At 35.5% G+C, this 14,681-nt stretch overlaps 1 pseudogene; it reads left to right on the top strand.

Moving 5' to 3' along the window:
* The first annotated feature begins 4,153 nt into the window (after positions 1-4,153).
* Positions 4,154-14,681, top strand: part of LOC142625241 (cytochrome P450 71AU50-like) — a 42,742-nt pseudogene continuing 32,214 nt past the window's right edge.

Genomic DNA, 14,681 nt, shown 5'->3' with positions numbered 1-14,681 from the left:
TTTTAGGATGTTTTCTCCTAGCGTTTGGTGTTCCCACGATGTTTTCTCCTTAGTAGTTCTATATATAGTTATTTTATAGCAATGACAAATCTCAACAATTTCTTCTCATTTTGAACGGTTTAAATCACAAAAGAAGACAATGAATATAAGGTCTTCATACCCATCTCCAGCTATTTTTTTTAGACCATTTGGGTGGGATGAAATGGCAAAAAGCAATTGAGAAGGCGCGGTGGATCATTTGAATGTGTTTAGGAGAGAATGAAACAATTTATCTCTTACTTCTTATTTTCTGTCTCATCCAAAAATGAATGGAGATGAAGGAATGGAATGGACATTTAAATTCTTGTTTACATAGTTGTTTTTCAGATTTCAAACAAGACAAAAGCTTCCAACTTTTCGGAAAATCGTATAAAGGAGAATAAGTCGAGAGTTTATATATATATATATATATATGGCTTGGTGGTATTGCCTATTCTTATTTACAAAGAGAATCAATGATCGAATTCCCCTTCCTACTTATTATAAGTTTATAAGAACGTTACCATCAGGTGTGCCAAATGCCAAATATGGCATTTGGCATACAAAACACCAAAAAACACCTCATAGCAAGTGTTTCAAATGTGCCAAACCAAAAAAAATGATTTTTTTTATTTGACTTTTCTCTCTCCTCTCACTTCTTAATTTGATTTTTTCTCTCTCTTCTCACAATCCGTCTCTCTCTCCCAACCCGTGTTCTTTCTCTACCTCTTTCCTCTTCAGATCAAATTTCTAGCTCCTCCCTCAACCTCAAATGTCTTTCTCTCTCTTTGCATCTCAAATCAAAGCCAAATAAACTTCTTTCTTCTCTCTTTATTGAGCGACAGAGCTATGGATTAGGTCATGATTGGTTGAGACAGTAGATGGATCGGTTGGGTTAGGGTTTTTGGCGAGTTGTTGGTTGAGTTTTGGGTTTGGGTGGTGGAGTTGGTTGTGATTTCGGTATTGGGTGGTTCCGGTGGGTTTGGATGTGGGTTATTGCGGTGCCGATGGGTCCAACCAAACCTAGATCAAAACCATATTGTCGTTTGAAGCTGTGTCGTCCTCCACTACTATTGCCGCCAATCTCGCCGCCTCAATCTCTACAACTCACCGTCGACCTCAATGCATAGTATTCATGCCACGCCGATTTCGCCGCCTTGTTCTCCACAACTCGCTGCCAACCTCTCTCAATCAAGCTATGGGTGTGAGATTTAGGATGGTGCTATGGATTTGAGATTTAGGATGGTGCTGATGGGTTTAAGATTTGTGGTTGTGGGCAGTGGTGTGGTGTTGTATATCTATGTATATAGAGGTGACATCAATGGCCCCAACCAGCTATGTATCGATGCAACCATGGCTCCAATGACAGACAAACAACAATATATATATATATATATATATATATATATATATATATATATATATATATATATATATGAAAATGACTCAGCCGTCTCCTAAGATACTTTGTATCATATATTCCTGTATACATTGCTGTGCCGGTCATTCGGGTAAAGCATTTTTCGCACAAATCATATAAAATAATGTTTCTTTAATTTGTTTTGCTATTTGCTATAGCTGCTTGAATTTTGCGTTCACAAAGCTTGATAATTTTTCTATGTGGCCTTTTTAGAACTCACACTGTCACACACGCTATCGTCAAAAAATGTGGAGCCATTCTCACTATCTTTTTTAGTGAAGTCCAAAAACTAAGACGTGCGTATCTTGAATCCTTGATATATTCATGGTACAAATTTGAAATCAGTTTTGCTAATTAAACTCCAATTATTTTTTTTCTTTTTTAAAATGTTAAAAATTATTATCATAACACATTGATTTATAAGATTTATATAGTAAAATATTTGGAAAATGATAATCTACGTTTAAAATTGTTCTATTTCTTAATTTAGATTAAATACTACAAATTTAAAAAGGTGTGAACTGCCACAACATTTAAAATTTTAAATATCGTAGTAGTTTGTATACTTTTGCATCTAAGAAATAAAATTTTAATTTTAAAAATCCTATCCCACAATTCTTAGTATACCATCACTTTCTTAATTTTCAGCCTAGACCTTTACAAATCTTTTAATTAAACAGCTATAATAAATCATATTCATTCCATTAAAAATATAAAAAATGGATGAGATTTTTTTTGTAATAGAAAATTATTAGATATTTATACAATAGTACAGTTGAAGTGTTATTTCACATCAATAAAAATAGATATATAATTCAAGATATAGTTAAAAAAAAACAATGTGAAAAAGTTGCCATGTAACAGGTAACTTACATAGAGTATTAGGTGATTGTACTCCAATTTTTTTTTTTTTGAAAAATCGATAATTTAACATGATATTAGAACAAAAAATTTAAAGGTCAATTCTCTTGTCTCTTTCATATTACCTTCCGTTTAAAATTTCATGTGTTGAGTTTCACCTATTAAAATGAAGTTTAACCTCACACATGAGAGGAAATGTTAAAATTATGTGAATAAATAATTAAATTTACTATACCCTAATATCTTAAACTTTTGAAAAAATTGGTTAAGTTAATGTATTCTTTCTTTAACCTATTTTAAAATAAGTACTCCAACATCTAAGATGTCTTAGGGCCTGTTTGGATAAGCTGTTTCAAAATATGCGTTTTAAAAACTAGTATTTTTAAAACGTGCATTTTAAAAACTCCATTTTAAAAATCACAGATAAGCGTTTGGTAAAAATGTGACAATATGCGTTTTCTATTTTTAAAGTTATATTAAACGTTTGGATAAGTTGTTTTGAAAATAGCTATTTTGAGTATAAATTCCAAAAAATGACTTAACTATATTGTTAAGGTTATCTTAATTTTTCTGTAATCAGAAACCGTTTCAAAATTATTACTAAAGTATATATATATATTTATATATTATTATTACTATTATTTAAAATAATAAATTTAATATAGTTTTCTACTAAAAAAAGTGGGATTATTATTTAAAAAAAACATTTATTTATGATTTTTTTTGTTAATAAAACTCACATTTTGAGTAATTGTACACAAGTGAGCTTTCAAGAAGCTTCCTATTCACTATTGTTTCAGTTTTTCCCATTTTTCAACTTCCTAAATAAACTAATATTAACAATTTTTTAGAATATTACAAGATTAAAATGTATATAAATAATTAAAGATAAAAAAAAGCCAAAATTAATTATTTTTTTAAAAAAGCTAGATCACGTGGTGTGGAGGAGGGCAGGGGGCCAATAAGTCAACATAAAAAACTAATTGTAGCTTCCCTTTCAAGTACTAGTCAGGCAGCCCACGTGAAGGCTCACAAAACTAAAAAGAAGCCTGAAGAAGAAGATAGCCACAACAAGAATAAGAAAGAAGAGTTGCAGAGGATGAAACGCACAGAAAAACTGAAGAAGAAGAAAAAGAAGACTGCTGTGATGAGATGCGTTTCTTCAGGTGATCGGTGCTATGACAAGATGGGTTGATCAGGTTTGATTTCAATACTGGTTGGAATTGGTATACCGGCTGAAACTCACCAAAATCGACCGGAATAACAGGAACTGCCCGAAATCAACTGGAATTCAACCCCAGGTGGAACTAGGGACTGCTTCGTGCCAGTGAAGTGACTGGTATGGGGATAATATAGCCAGCTATTTGGGGGTATTTTTGGTTTTTTGAACGAAACAAATAGCGGTGCGAAAACGTTCTATTTGCTCCCTATTGAAAATGCAATTAGATTCTGCTTCTTTGAAACCACGGATTTGTGTGATTTCTAAACGTGATTTTGTTGAAACAGTTTCTCCAAACGATTGTGTATACTGCGTTTTGTATCAAACCGCGCATTTTTGTCCAGAAAAACGCCTATCCAAACGGGCTCTTAGACACGTAAGCTTAACTTCTCACTCGATTAGCCACAGAAAAAATAAATGAATAAAACTACATTGTCCAATTACTTGACACTTAATATATACTTATTTAGAAAAACACGAAAAAAAAAAAAAACTGCAGACGTTGGCATTGATCAACTTATCTAAAGTTTGTTGCCCATTTGTGCAATTTCCCTGTTATAAATAACTGCTCCATGTTGCAACTTGCAACTGAACTTACCTTCACTCTACAGTGAGCTCAGCGGCTCAGCCTAAACATGCCCACCATGGCTTGGACATGGATCAAACTCTCAATTGTTTTGCTCGCTTATATAGTATATACTGCAATGGAAAAGCAAGACCAAGAAGAAATTACCCCCGGGTCCAAGAGGGTTCCCTATCTTCGGGAACCTTCATATGTTAGGAGAATTCCCTCATAAAGATCATCATCAGCTAGCTCAAAAACATGGTCCCATCATGCATTTGCCCTTAGGCATGGTACCTACCATTGTTGTCTCATCCCCAGAAGCTGCCAAGCTCTGCCTTAAAACACATGACCTTGTGTTTGCTGGCAGACCACGTAGTGAGGCTTCAAAGCACATCTCTTATGAGCAAAGGAGCCTGGCCTTTTCTCAATATGGTTCTTATTGGCGCAACTTACGTAAGATGTGCACCCTTGAATTACTTAGCAGCCTCAAAATCAATTCTTTCAAAACCATGAGAAAAGAAGAGCTTGACCTATTGATAAAGTTCATTCAAGAGGCTGCACATGATCATGTTGCTGTTGATCTTAGTGCCAAGGTTTCATCTCTCTGCGCAGATATGAGTTGCCGTTTGGTGTTTGGGAAGAAGTACATGGACAAGGAGTTTGATGAGAGAGGATTCAAGTAATCCAAGAGGGTATGCAGCTTGCCGCATCTCCAAACTTAGGTGATTACATTCCTTACGTTGCATCCTTGACCTTCAAGGGCTAACACAGCGGATGAAGGCTGTGAGTAAGATCTTTGATGCCTTTTTTTGAGAAAATCATTGATGAGCATCTTCAATCAAAGGATGAAAAAAAGACCAAGGACTTTGTTGATGTCAGGTTGAGCTTCATGGGATCCGAGGAATCTGAGTACCGTATTGAACGGCCCAATATCAAAGCCATAATTTTGGTAATTATTCATAAACTTACATGAAATTAGTTGGGAGTCAGACACATCATGTATCAAATTGTTACATTGATTATATTAGTAAAATTAATTATATTAGGAAAAAACAAAAAACCAAATTTTATTATTAATTATTATTATTATTATTATTATTATTATGTGTGTGTGTAGAATTCAATATGTTCCAAATATAATCGGGATTATATAAACATGATTCCTAATTATTTTCCATTGATACTACCTAATTATTTGCTTAGACACTAATTGTTAGGAATTAATCGATTTGAGGCTACAGCATCATCATTTGAGGCTACATCCAGTAGCACCTTTGTTATTACCTCATGAGTCATTGGAAGATTGTACCATTAATGGTTACCACATACCTCGTAAGTCTAGACTCATAATAAATGTATGGGCCATTGGGAGAGACCCAAGTGTTGGACCGAGCCAGAGAAGTTTAATCCAGAGAGATTTGTTGGGAGTAACATAGATCTTAGAGGACATGACTTTGAGCTTATCCCATTTGGGTCTGGGAGAAGAAGCTGTCCTGGAATGCAATTGGGTCTAACTGTGGTTCGGTTAGTAGTAGCACAACTTGTTCATTGCTTTGATTGGGAGCTCCCTAATAACATGTTGCCAACTGATTTGGACATGACTGAAGAGTTTGGTATCACTACTCCAAGAGCCAAAAACCTACTTGCTATTCCTACTTATCGCCTTCACAAATGACATTCAGTGTTCTTTTTTAGTCGTCTAGAATAATTGAAGTGCATGTATGAATGTCTAGATTTGTGGTTGTATACTTGTATTGCATTTGCTCATTTTGTGGTCCATATTTGTTGCTTTACAGTTTATAAACCAGCGGTTGATCTTTGATAGTGTATTTATATACTATTATTTCTAACTAGTTTATGAAAAAGATTATATAAAAATCACAATTTATCAACAAGTTTGCGAAAAATATTATATAAAAGAGTTTTACTATTGTGTGCCCTTAAGGTATACATTAATAAACAATTTTAGAAAACTTTTTATGAAAAATTGAAAAAGTTATCAACTTTTTTGACAACTTTTTTAATTTTCCATAAAATGTTTACAAAAATAGATGATTAATGCGTGCCCTAAGAGCATACATTAATTGGACCCTATATAAAATATATCCTATTGGTAGTTATAATTACTTTTATTTGATAGGGTAACAAGTGTCACTTGATAGTGACTTCGTTGACATTAGTGTCTGTAAAACTAGCTAGATATACAGATTGAGATTAGGTGCAATAGCTAGATGCAATTCCTTTTTAATGGTTGTGATTAAAAGTTAGAAATGTTACTTTTAATATCAGTCATTAAATCAAAGTGGTTTAAAAAGTTTTTTTTTTTTTAAAGTTAAAAGTTAGAAGAGGTAAAAGATGAAAAAAATTGAAACTTTTTGTGAGGGATTTAGGGGGTATTGCACGGTGCAATAGCTATTGCATCGGATCCAAATCCCTAGGTATATGAAGATGAGTTGTGTTGAGTTGGATGTAGGGATATTGCACTCTTTTTTTAATGCAAAAATCAAAATTTCATTAAGTATGCAAAAAATAAATTACATCGTGGATAAGAGCTTGCTCAATGAAGCAAGGGTTCTCTTCAATCCATGTACTAAAATCAACAATGATTTCAGCATGTTTGGCTAATAAGTGTGCTGGACTATTTCCTTGTCGCCTTACATGAGAGAATTCAATTCGCCTAAAATCCCTACACAGTGCGTGCATTCCTACAATAACAGGTTCCACAGAGGATGGTGGGCTTGATATTTCACAGAGTGCTTTATAGATAATGATGGAGTCCCTTTTCAAAACAAACTCTTGAATTCCAATGTCTTTTGTGAATAGAAGTCCTACCTCAAAGGCTTTAGCTTTTGCCTCTATTGCTCCTAATGGTGCCATAATCTTCTTGCTTAGAGCTGCCTCTACCCAGCCATCCTCATCTCGAATAATTACGCCAATACCCACTCCACCCTGTGATGAGAATATGGCTCCATCAACATTAAACTTGAACATCGGGGCTGGTGGTGGTGTCCATAAGCTCCTCAACTCTAGCATTGGCCTTGGTTTGCTTGGTGACGTTGTTGCAGCTGTAAACTCTGCCAAGTACGTTGCTGCCTATTGGATTATTTCACTCCTTGTTTTTCGCTTCCTTCCATTCCTTACCTCATTCCGATTACACCAAAGGGCCCAAGCTATCGTAACAATTTGAGCAAGTTTGTCTTCCTCCACCCTATCAACCATCACCAACTGCCATAAGAAATCATGGAAAGACACACACTCCTTTCCACCCATTGGTGTGACTACCTTTGAGTACGCCCAAGTGTCCTTAGCTTTTTGACAATTCCAAAGTACATGTCCTATCGTCTCCACCTCGGTGCTGCACTCATCACCTATGTCGTGTTGTAATACCTTTCTTTTCATGAGATTGGCCTTTGTGGGCAGAATCTCCTTGCAAACTCTCCACACGAAATGCCTCAGTTTGTGCTATACCGAGAGACTCCAAATTCTCCTCCAAAATTGTGGCACTTGACTATTTTCTGAATTGGTACCCACAGTCTCAGGTTTGTTAAGGTTTGCAACTAAGGAGTAAGTGCTATGCATGCTAAAGAGTCCATTTGAAGATGCTGCCCAGATTAGCTTGTCACTTGGGAACCGAGAACTCAATGGCAAACCCTTGATTACCTCTGCTTCATGTGGGTAAAACAGAGTATCAATGACCTCCGAATTCCAGCTATCAGATTCAGGCTTTATCAGTTCCCATACCCTTGTGTCCGGGTCCAAGAATAACCTTGGTGAGTAGACTTTATGTGTGGGTGCCGTAGGTAGCCATTTATCCTCCCAAATCCTTATGTCTCTACCATTGTCCACTCTCCACCTCACACCCTCACATACTATTGATTGAGCAGCCAAAATACTCCGCCAAGTGTATGATGGATTGTTGCCAATAGTAGCATGGATGAAGTTAGAGTGTGGCAAGTATTTAACCTTGAGCATGTGGATGTCCAAACCTTCTCTCAAACACATATTGATGCTGTGGTGGATGGAGGAGTTGGAGTAGGGAAGTGGCACCTCACTGGATTCTACAGCAATCTAGATACAAGGAAGAGATCCGAATCTTGGTCCAAGCTAAAGCACCTGAAAGGAACATCAACCTTGTCGTGGCTAACAATAGGAGATTTTAATGAGTTGACTAGTTTGTCGGAAAGGGAGGGATGAAGCACTAGGCTGAGACAAAAGATGTAGAATTTCTTAGATACAATCAACTCATGTGGTTTTAGAGAGTTTGATTACATTGGTCCAAAATTCACATGGCTATACCAGAAGGTGGATTTCTCATAGATCCGTGAACGGCTTGATAGGGCCTTGGCAACTCCGGAGTGGTTGGCTCTCTTCCCTACAGCCAAATTGTTTCACCTCACTTCTTTGGCTTCTGATCATTCCCCGTTGGCTCTTCGAATGGTGCAAAAATCCCATAAAAGAAGACAAAAGAAAATGTTTAGGTTTGAATCGATGTGGCTAAAGGATCAATGGTGTGAAGGGGTGGTGCAAGCTGCTTGGGAGGAGGGGTTATCTTTGAGAGCAAATCACACACTTGGAAAATGTATGGAGATAAGCCAGACCAGATTGGAGGGATGGAACAAAACAGATTTCAGTCATGTTGGTAGGAAGATTTATGACTTGCAGAAGCACCTTGAGTGGATAGAACTTCAACCCACAGCACCGAACATTGTACAACTCATGCGAAATACAAGAATAGAGCTGAATGGTTGGCTTGAAAAGGAAGATGCAATGTGGCGCCAACAATCTAGACTTACATGGTTCCGAGAAGGTGATAGGAACACGAGGTTTTTTCACACCAAAACCTTGGCAAGGTATAAGAAAAACTTGATTGAAGGATTGATGGATTCAAATGGAGTGTGGCAAGAAGAGGAGTAGATTATTGAAGAGATTGTGGTGGATTGTTACAAAACTTTATTCACCACTAGCAGCTCGACAAACTTCAATGAAATCCTAGAGGCAGTGGAAACGAAAGTATCACCATCAATGAACCATATGCTCACTAGAGATTTCACAGCAAGGGAGGTGGAGCAAGCACTAAAGCAAATGCATCAACAAAAAGCCCTAGGCCCGAATGGCATGCCTCCTCTATTTTTCTAGCACTTTTGGTCAATAAGTGGTGAAGTGGTGACTAAAACGGTACTTGACTTCCTTAACCTTGGTGTTTTTCCTCACAATTTCAAAGAAACACACATTGTATTAATCACAAAGGTTAATGATCCTAAATAAGTGATTGCTTTTAGACCTATTAGATTATATAACGTAGTATATAAACTCGCATCAAAGGCAATATCTAATAGACTAAAAAAGATTATCCAATTATTAGTGATACTCAAAGTGCCTTTGCAAATGGTAGGCTTATCATTGATAATGTTATTGTTGCTTTTGAGGTCATGCCCCATATTAGTCAGAAAAAAGGAGAGAGAGTGAAGGAGATGGCACTTAAGCTTGATATGAGCAAGGCTTATGATAGGGTGGAGTAGGAGTGTCTAGACAAAATAATGGAAAATTTGGGTTTTGAAGGAAAGTGGAGGATGTTAATTATGAAATGTGTAACAACTGTAACCTATGCTATAAGGATCAATGGGAGTCCAAGAGGACATATTATACCAACTAAGGGGATTTTTCAAGGAGACCCTCTATCACCTTATCTTTTTCTCTTGTGTGCAGAAGGTTTGTCAGCATTGATAAAAAAGTCTGTAGCAGGTGGAAACATGGAGGGAACTGCCATTTGCAGGGGAGGACCAAAGCTCTCCCATTTGTTTTTTGCAGATGACAACTTGATATTCTGTAAGGCCTTTCTATCAAGATGCAACTCACTCCAACGAATTCTACACATATATGAGCAAGCTTCTGGCCAACAGTTGAATCGGGCAAAAACTTCACTATTTTTTGGCAAGAACACTCCTAGTAAGGTCCAAGAGGAGATTAAAACCAGGTTTGGGGCACAAGTCATTAAACAGCATGAACGGTACCTTGGCATACCATCTCTAGTAGGGAGAAACAAACAGAGCACCTTCAAAAGCATTAAGGAGAAACTTGGAAAGAAATTGGTGGGTGGAAAGAGAAGATGCTATCCAAAGCTGGAAAGGAAATCTTTATCAAAACAATGGCACAAGCTATTCCAACCTATACAATGAGCTGTTTTAAATTACCCGACTCCCTCTGTGAAAATTTGACAAGTATGATTTAGAATTTTTGGTGGGGGAAAAAGAATAATGAAAAGAAAAAATACCATGGTTAAATTGGGACAAGTTATGCGAGCCTAAGTCTGGTGGTGGTATGGGTTTTAAGAAAATAAAGCAATTTAACATGGTTCTTCTTGCAAAACAAGGATGGAGACTCCAAACTAAGGGATATTGCACTTGGTACAATAGCTATCAAGGGTTGAGATTGAAATTAAAAAAAAAAAAAAACTTTTAATTTCATTTTCAGCCATTGAATAAAAGATTGAATAAAAAGTAACAAAGTTAAAGTTAAAATATTAATATGGTAAAATATGTTTTTGTGTATGTGTGTGGGGTGGGGGGGTTGGGGGAAGGAGTAATTGCACTGTTGCAATACTAACCTTAATCCTGAATTGGAGCCAATTGTCAATCATTTATTTTTATTTTACACAATAAGTGTAACATTCCAGCCTAATTACATGATTAATTTATGGATTTATATACTTAGTATTATCTTAATTAATTTAAGTGCATAAGGCTTTGATATTTTGATGTTATAAAAGATATAGGCATTTTATTTTATTTTATATATATTATGGAAAGAAGTTTATAAAGGTAAGGGTTTATATGCAAAATTATTTTATTATTTGGGCCTATCTAGAATATAAGATTATGGAGGAGTGGCAAGTAAATTTTAAAAAAGTTGAATGGGTGACTCATCAATCCTTTTCCCCTTAGCAAACACACGTCCCACCCAAAATATTTTCCCTTGTCTTCTTTGTTGCACCAGAACACTTTCTTTGTTCTTATTTCTTTGCTCCTTTCTTTTCCTCTTTCTTTGTTCTTACACGACAGCACCATCTCACACCAACAGCTCTCTCTCTTTCTCTCTCTCTCTCTCGCTAAAACCATATACCTCTCTCTAAAGAAGAAATTAAAAGATTAACACTAAAGTTTCAACTTCAAAGTTTGTGGGTGACGAGAACGAGAATGTGAACACTTGAGCCCTCTTATACAAATCTCTCGTGTTTTCTGTTTTCAGGTAAAGGATATCTGACATGTGCGTTTGATAAGTATAAAGATTGTTTAAAAAATTTATTATGCATCAAAACCTTTTAATTAGACCTATTGCATATAAGCATGATTTTAGTAAAAATATATGTTCGTGAATTCCTGAATTATATATATATATATATATATATATATGATAATTTTAGCACATTGATTCTATTACTTATATCACGAACGTAATATTTAAAGAATGAAGTGGATATGCTACTGTTATGAAATATTTATATAAAAGCATAATTATCAGAAAAATATAGTTTTCGGGTTATTTCATTGTTATGATCTGAATTCAGCCAATAGGGGTTATAGTACTGCCATTTGCATGAAAATTTTGATTGGCCATTATAAGTGGTGAGGACTCTGTTGTACCCACCTTCGTTGGAAACAGTCAACTTGTGGAGGATGCCAACCGACCCCCATGGTTAATGATATGATCACACTGAAAAGGGTGTGACACTTTCTAATATGATTCTGGGATTTCCTAGCATTGTGGGGAATGTTGAATACCTGACACAATGTGCTAAAAGCCTCCCAAAGCTGTGACAGACTTACAATTAGACTGACTAATATGAATCATGAATGAGCTATTAAGTTATTTGGAATTTATAAGAAAATTATGATGATGATGAGAAAGGTATGTTGAATGTGTTATAAGTCTGATGGAAAGTTTATGATAAAGTATTTTATAGTCTATTTAAAGATAAGGTTACTGAATTATGTTTAAGTTCCTTATTATGTCCTTTTTATTATTATATGAAAGGAAAATGATGTATTTTCATCTGAAAGCTCATAAGTTATTTTAAGAATAGTATGAAGACTATTTATCAAAGCGGGTGTATATATAAAATATTTGATTTACATGCATTTTTATTAAATGCTCATGGAGCTTAAAACCTTACTGGGCTTCACAACTCACTCTATTATATTTCAGTGCATAGGTTCTTTTCCCAGAAGCAGTGAGAGTATTAGAGATGGCAAGAAATTCGTGATTCTCGTTTATTAGAATGTATAATTTTATTTTGTTGTATAGTAATTTAGTTTTTTTGTTGTATAGGAGGAATCAAGATGTACTTGATCTTTTTTAGCACAGATGTATTTTGGAATTTATTAGAAGAGTATGATGATGAGAAAGGTATGTTGAATGTGTTATAAGTCTGATAGAAAGTTTATGATAAAGTATTTTATAGTCTATTTAAAGATAAGGTTACTGAATTCTGTTTAAGTTCCTTGTTATGTCCTTTTATTATTATATGAAAGAAAAATGATGTATTTTCATCTAAAAGCTCATAAGTTATTTTAACAATAGTATGAAGACTATTTATCAAAGTGGGTGTATCCATAAAATATTTGATTTACATGTATTCTTATTAAATGCTCATGGAGCTTAAAAACTTACTAGGCTTCACAACTCACTCTATTATATTTCAGTGCATAGGTTCTTTCTTAGAAGCAGCGAGAGTATTAGAGGTGGCAAGGAATTCGTGATTCTCAAATTAGAATGTATAATTTTATTTTGTTGTATAGTAATTTAGCCCTTTTTTTGTATAGGAGGAATCAAGATGTACTCGATCCTTTTGAGCACAAATGTATTTTGGAACCTTAGTTTGTTTTGAACTCTAGTTATATGTCTTGGGGTTAGGTTTGTAAATAAAAGCTTTGCTAAATGTTTAGCTATGTAATATTTACACTAATACCTTAAGTTACAGCCAAATTGTAATCTTACAAAGTTCGAAATGAAATGAAGTTTTAAAGTTTTACGAACCTTTGTATATTATGGCTTTTATACAAGGAAATACAAATGAATACAAGAAACAATTTTTGATAAGCACCTTCAACTTAAGTTGGTTCGTTTTAGTATTGAGGTAAACTTGATATTAACAAGCCGGCCATGCTCTAAATTCTGAAATACAAGTTTGGATCGTGACAATAAACCTAAGAGATTAAAATTGGAAAATCCTCTAGACTTGGAGTCTGTAGGGACAAGTGCATTTTGGGCAACAAATCCTAAGACTGAAGCATGAAAAGATATAGTATACACTTGATGCCAACATGAAATGTAATAATCATTTTTCTTATTTAAAAAATGAAAAGCCGCTGAAATCGGTAGATATTTCATAAATAGCTAAAAAAAAATGTGTATAGAGATGGACTACTTTGAATTGTAGAAATTTCTATCTTTTTCTTAAAAATAAATTTTTTTTTTAAAAGAGCCTCTTAGAGTTTAACACTAGTAGCACTATAAAATGCGGAAAAGCATATTGAGGCATTCAAGTTGGCGTGGCACTCTGTTCCATGCCATCAGATTTGTTTCCAAAGGAGTTGTCTTCATGGCAAATTCCTTTGGAAACACTCCATCACTGGGGAATACCAGGTTCGAACTGCTTATACTCTCCTGAATTCAGAAATGGGCAACTTGTCTTGGCAAAATCAGCTGAATCCTAAAATCTGGTCTTTGATTTGGAAAGTGAAGGTGCCTCTCAGAATCATTAACTTTATTTGGAGATTGCTACGTGATTCTTTAGCAAATTTCCTCAATCTCAGGCAGAGAGGTCTTTCCTTAGACACTACATGCCCCCTTTGCCATGAAGAGGATGTAACATCTACACACCTTTTCCTGCAGTGCCCCTTTGCTAGAGCCTGTTGGCATAGGTCCACACTTGCCATCCATGCATCTGACTATGCAAATATCTCTGTTCAGCAGTGGTTAAATTCTGTACTCATGAAACATGATCTAAAGATCCCAGATTCTATGGTCTATTTGCAAGCTCTGTTCACCTTCCTCTGGACCATGTGGCTTCATTGTAATAGAGTAGTTCATGATGGGATCACACCTAATCCGCTGCAGGTTATTCTAATGGCTTAGTCTTTATCTTGCAGGTACAAGGAGTCCTTCAATGAACAACCCTGTCAATCTAGGATCCCAACAAGACCAGCTGCTGAACCCCAATCGGTAGCAGGATCTTGGCAGCTAATCATCAAGATATCTAGCAGCAGAAATGGGAAGCAGAAGAGAAGAGCATATGCATATGAAGCAATCAACCCACTGGGAGCTAAAGTCTTTTTTGGTGTAAATAGTAGTATAGCTAGGACTACTACAGGGTGTCTACTGGAAGCTATGGTGGAAGCCAGCCTTATAGCGACTGCACACAACTTCCAGAGAGTTTTGTTTCTAAGTGCTTGTGGAGGAATTATTACAGCCTTTAACAACAGGCGTGCTTCTAGTTGGCAGGACCCAACGAGACTTGCTGATTTAGATTTCCTGGTTCGTGATGGTTTTCTCTGCAATGTTATCTTAGTTCCACCCCTGGTAGTTATCTTTGTCGATAG

This window comes from Castanea sativa, chromosome 2, assembly GCF_040712315.1.
Source record: "Castanea sativa cultivar Marrone di Chiusa Pesio chromosome 2, ASM4071231v1".
In the NCBI taxonomy this organism is placed as follows: Eukaryota; Viridiplantae; Streptophyta; class Magnoliopsida; order Fagales; family Fagaceae; genus Castanea; species Castanea sativa.
Note: the sequence above shows the minus strand (reverse complement) of the source record. Positions and strands in the feature narration are given on the sequence as shown.